Source organism: Idiotropiscis lumnitzeri, unplaced genomic scaffold, assembly GCF_059441095.1.
Source record: "Idiotropiscis lumnitzeri isolate Australia: NSW breed Sydney's pygmy pipehorse unplaced genomic scaffold, RoL_Ilum_1.0 HiC_scaffold_50, whole genome shotgun sequence".
Lineage (NCBI taxonomy): Eukaryota > Metazoa > Chordata > Actinopteri > Syngnathiformes > Syngnathidae > Idiotropiscis > Idiotropiscis lumnitzeri.
Window position 1 is genome coordinate 636,281 of NW_028283588.1, and position 7,569 is coordinate 643,849.

Sequence of the window (7,569 nt, forward strand, 5' to 3'; positions counted from 1 at the left end):
GCGACTGCTGCTAGTGCTGCCGATGCTGCTGCTACCCACGCTGCTCTCCACACTTATAAGTCTACCCCAGGATCCCGCCCCCCCATTTGTACCTCTGGCGCAGATTCAAGGCGGATCTTTTGCACCTCTGCCCCCTGCTGGGTGATTTTTACATGATTCACAATGCGGACAAGGCTGATTCTCAGTCAGAGGTTGCATCAGACCCTTATGTACACTATGACGTAAAAAAGACAGGAAACGTACTTATACGTCTTTGGTAGAGGGCGCCATTGCATTAAAAGACGTCTTTGTACGTCTAAGGGAGTAAATGAGTTGAACAAAGTACAGGGTCCTTCACCTGACTACAGATGATCTTCTGGGGACTTTATTTGGTTTTAATCACTTTTGGGGTCTGTATCTATGCACACTCCCTGGTTTTGCTACCTTCCCGGGTACCACATACACACTGCTTAGTTTCTCTGCCTTCGTGGGTACCACATACATATTGCTTGGTTTCTCTGCCTTCCTGGGTACGACATACACACTGCCTGGTTTTGCTACCTTCCTGGGTACCAGTCACACAAACGTCAGACGACTCAGCACATACCGACTGTCTCAGCACTACACACTTTCACTCCAAGGCAGTGCTGTGAACCAACTTACTGACAAGAGGTAGTATTTAGAATTTTAAAAAGTGCTTGAAAGGTTTTGTTCATGTAAAACCAACAGATTATGACATTATTATTATTATTTAAATCAGTATTAAACAGCATCAGCATAGGTTAAAGATATTATACAGACTATATACGATAAAAAAATACTAAACCACCCTTGCTTTTCCGTCATTTCTTGTATAAGTTAACACACAGATGTATAACATTTGTTTATACAAATATAACGATTAAAAAGTAGCTGATTAGAGTTTTAATTTTGTATTCATTAATCTGTAATAAAAATGGACATATTTTGGTTAATAAAATTAACAAGAAATAAAAGTAAAGGGTGTTCTAATACTTTTTTCAAGATTGTCCTAACATACATTTAATGTTTACAGTATATGTCTTCGGAAGAAGCGCAGCATTAGATTTTTTTTTTGTTCTCTCTCTTTGACTTCTGAATTTGAATTTCTGTCACAGATGTGCTTGAATTCTATTTTGGATGATTTGTGTTAAACTGCACAAATATTTGAAGAGCCATAGAATTCAAGAATCACACAAGTGCTGCTACTCCTCCGAACGGGTGAACGCCCTTGATTAACAACCTGCGTTGAGGTGGCTTTTGAGATTCGTGGTGTGGGAGAAAAATCTCTGAAGGCATTCTTAGACTTCAAGAGAGGGTCCACAATTTTCAAAGATTCACTTCCGTCTGAATCAGAGGCCTCACTTGTATCCGGAATATATTCATCTCCACTGTCATCTGAGTTGGAGTAATAATGCTTATCCATTCCAAAGTCAGCCTGTTTTTTTAATCTAAAAAACAACAACAACAACGAAATATAAAGGATAGAAGGCAGGAGACCAATAAAATATATGCAATTTGCTTGTAAGATTCCCTGAAATCTATATGGGTTGTTTACCTGTATACTTTTGGTCCTCCTGAGCCTTGGGATAGTAATATGGTCTGGGTCTGAGGCACAAAGTTCAGGGGCAGGATTTGACAATGATTCGTCAGAATCTGTGTCGTTATTCCAAGGAAGATTCAGCCCATATTTTTTGTCCAAGGGAGGAGACTGGGTTGCATCAGAGTCCAAGAGAAAATTGAGAACCCATTAAATACTTAATCCCCAGAGGAATCTGCACAGAAAAAGGTCTTAATTCTATTTGAAAAAAAAAAAAAACTAAAATATTGATGAATGATATTATGACAAAATAATGTAATAACAAAATTAGAATGATTTTAGGAAATTATTTGCAAAACCAAAACATTGTGGTACGATAATAATGCATATAATTATTCTACGCAGCTATATTTAACAAAAACACTTAATTGACCGTAACAAAAAGCTCCCGGGAGGAAAACTACATTAAATGTTTTTTTAACAGGGCAGTGAAAATATTGGAAAATAAAAAAAAATAATGAATAAAATAATATGAAAAAAGAATTCAATGTGCATCGATGGACCCATATGAAATACTTATATCGCTATGTACTTATCAGCCATATCGCCCAGCCCAATATGTAACTGCAACTTCAAAACCTCGGGCCATAACAGGATTGTAACATGGGATGCATATCTTCATTCCTAAATTTGTAGATCCCGAGGAGGCTGCTCAATGGTCCTGGTAATGTAAACCTCAACCAATTCGGTCACAGCCAATGTTCTCCATCCTTGTTAAGAAGTTTTGAAATGATTTAATAGATATACTATTGCAAACTATACCAGAATTTTATACATTTTAAACTTTTGATCACAATTTTACCTATTTTCTAAAAATCTGAAGAATCCACATGCCAAATCACCTGCTGTGGACACATAGGTTCTGTTCTGACAGATAATTCAGTTACAGGTTGTGTACTTAAAGCCAATAAGAGGGCAATGCAGCAGTCGACAGCCTGACGAAAGCTTAAGTCTCCCAATGAGAGAACTGTAGTGGCTGGTAGGTTCTTAGATTGTAACATAGTAAAGACATACACTACGCATAACTGTATATCATATGATGATGAGGGAAAATATTATTAGCTACGATTTATGTCCAGATATATTAGAAAACTTGTCCAACCAGCACAGGTCTATCTAACTGTAATTTTAACATCTCAAGACACGACAGGATGACCACATGATACGCATACCTCCTTTTCAGAGTCTGTCAAACCTTGAGAAGGCTGCTTCGATGTTCTGGTGGCATCAACCTCAGCCGATTCAGTCATTGTCGGTTGTCCTCCATCCTAATGAACAAGTTGAATATTAATTTAATGAATTAAAAAAAAGAAAATGGATCAGAATTTTACACATTTTAACGAACAAGTTCACGAATGAAACAAAACCAATTACTTTAGCGCATGACAATTAATCTTCAGTAGAGATATGTTGTGACTGATATTTCAGTCACAGGTTGTCTTTTGAACGCCACCAGGGCCGCAATGGAGCACAGGACAGCCAAAAGTCTTCTTGTCGGACAGCTGTAGTGGCTGGTAGGTTCTAAGATTATAACATAGTAAAGGCACATACAACTCCTAACTGTATTTCATATGATAATGAAGGAAAAGATGATTAGCTATGAGTTATGTCAACAATAAAAATGGCTCTACGGGGTCCCCACGAACGCAAACCTGACAGTTGGGTGTCAGATGGCCAACATACCTGACTCGCAATTCAACTCAACTGGACCCCACAACACAAGAAAAAGCTGAGTGAGCCTCAAACCAGACATACACATTCACTGACAAATATCCTGTGACACCAGATATATTAGAAGTCTTGTCTAATCAGCACACGTCTATCTAACTGCAATTTTAACATCTCGAGACACGACAGGATGAGCACACGATACGCATACCTCCATTTCTGAGTCTGTAAAGCCTGGAGGAGGCTGCTTCGATGTTTTAGTAGCATCATAAATTTATTGAATTAATTATATTTGAGGTTGGATTAGATTTTTACACATTTTAAGCCTTAGCCACCCAAAACAAAACATAAGCTCATGAATGAAATAAAACTAATTAATTTCGCCCATGCCAATTAATCTTCTGTAGACACGTGTTGTGACCAGTGTTGTTTTTGGCAGGCATTTTAGATTTTGTCCAAGTCATTTGGACAAAGTGCTGATTTGTTTACATCACATTTAGTCATCCCAATTCGTTATAGTTTTAGTCCAGTTTTAGTCAACGAAAACTAAAAAAAGGGTTTTAGTCCAGTTTTAATCGACGGAAACGCAAAAAAAGTTTTACCCTAGTTTTCGTCAATTTATTCACAAAGGTTTTAGTCCAAGCGGCACGGTGGCCCAACTGGTTAGCATGATGGCCTCACAATATTGAGGTCGTAGGTACGATTCTGGCTCCGGCCTTCCTGCGTGGGTTTCCTCTGGGTAATCCGGTTTCCTCCCATATTCTTAAAACACGCATGGCAAGTTGCTTGGACACTCTAATTGCCCCGAGGCATGAGTGTGAGCGTGGATGGTTGTTCGTCTATGCATGTCCTGCGATTGGCTGGACACCAATTCAGGGTGTACCTCGCCTACTGCCGAAGACAGCTGGGATAGGCTCCAACACCCCCCGCGACCCTAGTGAGGAGAAGCGGTACAGATAACGGATGGATGGATGGATGGATGGGTTTAAGTCCATTTGAGTTAAAACAAGGCATTCAAGGTTTCCACCCAATAACAAAGACTTTTGGATGGACTACTAAGGATTCTTCATTACAAACAGAAAAAAGTGGCAACAGTGGAATCAATACTCACTGCTCCAAAATAAGCAGAGAAGCAAAACATTTTGTTGGGCAACTGTTGTGGCTTTATTTCACTAAAAGCAACATAAAATAATTTATGAACCACATGCTAACAATTTTGTCTAGTCAACGAAAAAAATTCATGTACATCACGTCATGTTTTCGTCATAAAAGAACCTCGTATAGCTTGTCATCGTCATTAAAAAAGGGGCGTTAACGAAGTATTTTCGTCATAGTCATCAGTGACGAAAACAACACTGGTTGTGACTGATATTTCAGTCCCAGGTTGTCTCCTGAACACCACCAATTGGGCAAGGGCGCGCAGGAAAGCCTGGGGTCTTCTATTTTTACAGTATAGAAAGGCTAAATATCAAATTGAAACAGTGTTTTATATCATGAATATACAGGGTTGGTGCTGGTTCTGGTAGGGAAACCACAACATAAAGATGTCCTTAATTAGTCCCACAATGGGGATATTTGCAATATGGCATATGATGGCCTAACAGGGCCACCGCCCAGAAAGTAGTAACGCAGAACTTTGTAATACTGTCACTCCCTGACCAGTTCGTTGTTCCTGCAGAGCCAAACTTTGACTCAGACCCACAAATTTGAATTACAGATAGTGGACAATGGAGAACTCCCCCAGTCAGTCAGCATGTTCAACTTCCATAGAAACCTCACATACATTTATTAGATTGCCAAACTAATTGGAAACTACATCACCAGAACACCACAAGTGGGCTCTGTTATTGTACTTAAAGATGCATCTTACAAACCTGTGTTCTCCAAGGCCAGCTGGTCCATAGTCTTAAGTTATTTCTTCGCCAACATCAATGTCTCGGAGCGCAAACAGACAGAGGTGTGGTCTGTCCTCTGTTGTCATCTTCTTCATTTTACAGTTGGGGTGCATGTGGTCATCATTAACCAGTCTTCCCAGACTGCCATCTTCTAGAGCTGCATCAACACTTAAAATAGATTAAAAAAAAAAAAAACAATTATTCAATCAATGTCAGAAATTAATCTTTGAGACAATCTTGTGTACACAAAACATAAAAATAGGAAATCCACAATTTTTAAATCTAAATCAAATCATACAAGAAATTTCTATTGGAATCAGACCCTATTAACAGCTTGTCTTTGAGACTTCATGATCTATATTTTCATTTGTACAGATTCAACGCATGAATAAAAGTAATTATACATTTTTGCTTAGAGAATGATTTTTCCCCTAACACTTATGGGATGAGTATGTGTTTATTTTTTTAAATAAAAACAAAAATAAGATAACATCTCAATCTTTGCCTCACCTCCAAGTTTTTTCTTGCCGGCGGAAGTCAAACAAAAAGACAGTGCCTCTTCCATCCATCTTCCTGCGTTGAGATTCATCAGAATCTATCAATTTTCCTCTGTACTCCATAATAAAGAATAAAGTCGTCTTTCCTGAAAGGGGCCTTGGTAAATACTCCTCGACCTAGTTAACAGGGAAATCAAGTTAGCTTCGTCATATTTTTAAGCACACAAATAAGGAGTCATCATATTCATTTGGGCCACTATACTAATGTAGGGTGGTTTGAAACATTGCTTCTTGTGAGGGATAGAGCAGAGCCCTTCTTTATGATTTTAAAGGAACAGACCAGCCAAAATTCATTTTCCAGCATTGCATTAGCCAGTATGTATTAGGACTGAAAGTACAAATGTCAATTGCACCTGGTTACGTAAAAAAAAAACTTTAAGATTATTTAGTTTCAAAACAATGACATACACTGTACACAGTCATATTGGATCGCGTCACGTGATCTCTGTGACGTATTACGTGCTTTACACTAGACTATCAATATCGGACTTGTTCACCGGTCTATTGTGGTATAAAAATGCCGGAGGGCGTCATCAAGTACAGCCTTAATTTAGATAGAACTCCTACCATCAGGTTTCACACTCACTGAAATAACTTGAAACTGACAAAAGTGGCAAAAGAAAAGGTCAAGACACTCTTAATGTAAAATAACCACTTAAAAAACGATGTCAGCTTGGTTATCAGAAAACAATAATATATCTTAGCAAAAGCGTTAACATCATACCTTTAAATTAGTTTATATACTTCGCTTCTAACTCTGCAGTCTTGTCCAGACCCTTGACTGCATGTTCAATAGTATCCTGCTTTGGGGACTTCCTGCATCTCAGGGAAGGCATTGTTTATTCTATAAAGAAAAAAGACAGTATTGTGTTGAGAATTATTAATACTATGGGCTAAATGGAGTTTTAACAATATCAGTGTAAGAAAAATAAATTATAAATTAAAAAAATATCAATTCCTCCATCCCAATTAACGATTTCAACCATAATAGTTTATATTGAAGTTTAAACAACAGACACAGACAGATTTATGCAGTGTGACTACAAAAATCTTACCAAAATTGCATTCACAGTAACCTTTGCTTTAAGAATCATGTAATTAACCAGTGAACATCGTGTCTTACACAAAAATTAATGACAGAAATTATCATGGTACTTGCATTCTGTGGTTCTATAACAAAAGTGCAAGCTGTTAGCTCCGCAAAGCTAACGCAACAAGCTAGCGTCCCTCGTGCTCACATTCAATGCAAACCTGACCACCGGATGACAATACGCGTCGGTTTAGTTCTTTAAATGAGTAAAAGCACCATGACGTTTTATAATTATTCAATGCTTAACTGGAGCTCGTCAATTATGTCGATGTAGGAGCACATGTTTGCTAGGCCAGTGTTGTAGGCCCACATCCATGGTGCTACTTTGTATAGTGTTTTCCACACAACTATCTCTAACTATGAACAAATGCACTCGACGCATGTTTTGAAAAAAAACCAACGAAAAACACTTACCTCTCCGTTTCAACAGCAGTTCGAACTTCGAAGTGGTGATATTCTCCAGCGTTAAGCACCTGCTCGAACTGCGAATAGGTCAAATTCAACAGCGTCTTTTTTCTGTCTTAATAAGGACGCGATGAGAGGAGGAGCGCTTGCCTTTTCGTCAGCACGCCCCGCGCGGGTGGTGCTGCTTTATCACTCTCTATCTGTGCCCGCCCGCCGGCATGTCGATAGAAAAATAATATTCCTTCAAACATTACTTTCATCTTCTTAACGTTTTGTAGTGAATTTAACAGGTTCACCACTTTTTTCAAATACACCAATGGAAAACAGGTCTTAATTGAGGAAACATACAAAGAGCGT

General features: G+C 38.4%; 1 long non-coding RNA gene across 1 annotated transcript; it reads right to left on the reverse strand.

Moving 5' to 3' along the window:
- Window positions 1–740: 740 nt before the first annotated feature.
- Window positions 741–7,290, reverse strand: LOC148315715 (uncharacterized). Its single transcript, XR_015840659.1, has 7 exons — window positions 7,222–7,290; window positions 6,442–6,561; window positions 5,671–5,834; window positions 5,140–5,328; window positions 2,770–2,865; window positions 1,556–1,708; window positions 741–1,448 (listed from the first exon to the last, which is right to left on the reverse strand). It is a non-coding gene; the product is annotated as an uncharacterized LOC148315715 (long non-coding RNA).
- Window positions 7,291–7,569: the final 279 nt, after the last annotated feature.